The sequence below is a fragment of the Pteropus alecto genome, unplaced genomic scaffold, assembly GCF_000325575.1.
Source record: "Pteropus alecto unplaced genomic scaffold, ASM32557v1 scaffold134, whole genome shotgun sequence".
NCBI classification, from domain to species: Eukaryota; Metazoa; Chordata; class Mammalia; order Chiroptera; family Pteropodidae; genus Pteropus; species Pteropus alecto.
Window position 1 is genome coordinate 10,116,853 of NW_006436283.1, and position 266 is coordinate 10,117,118.

Genomic DNA, 266 nt, shown 5'->3' on the forward strand with positions numbered 1-266 from the left:
CAGATCTCGCCCGGCTGGACCCCCTCCCGCCCCCAGCGCCCGCAACGCCGCTTGGCGCGACCTCGCCCCCTGTCCCAGGGGGGCTTCCTTTGAAGCGGCTCTGCTGGGGCGGCGCCTCCACCCCCACCTTTTACAGCAGGGCTTTCAGCGGGGAAGACGGGCGCCTCGGACGCCGGGCGGTCCCGAAATCCATTGCTATGAAGGGTTATTTTTATTTCCCGACTCTCGGGTTATTACTGAGTTGCCAGGACCTTATCAAAGCGCAG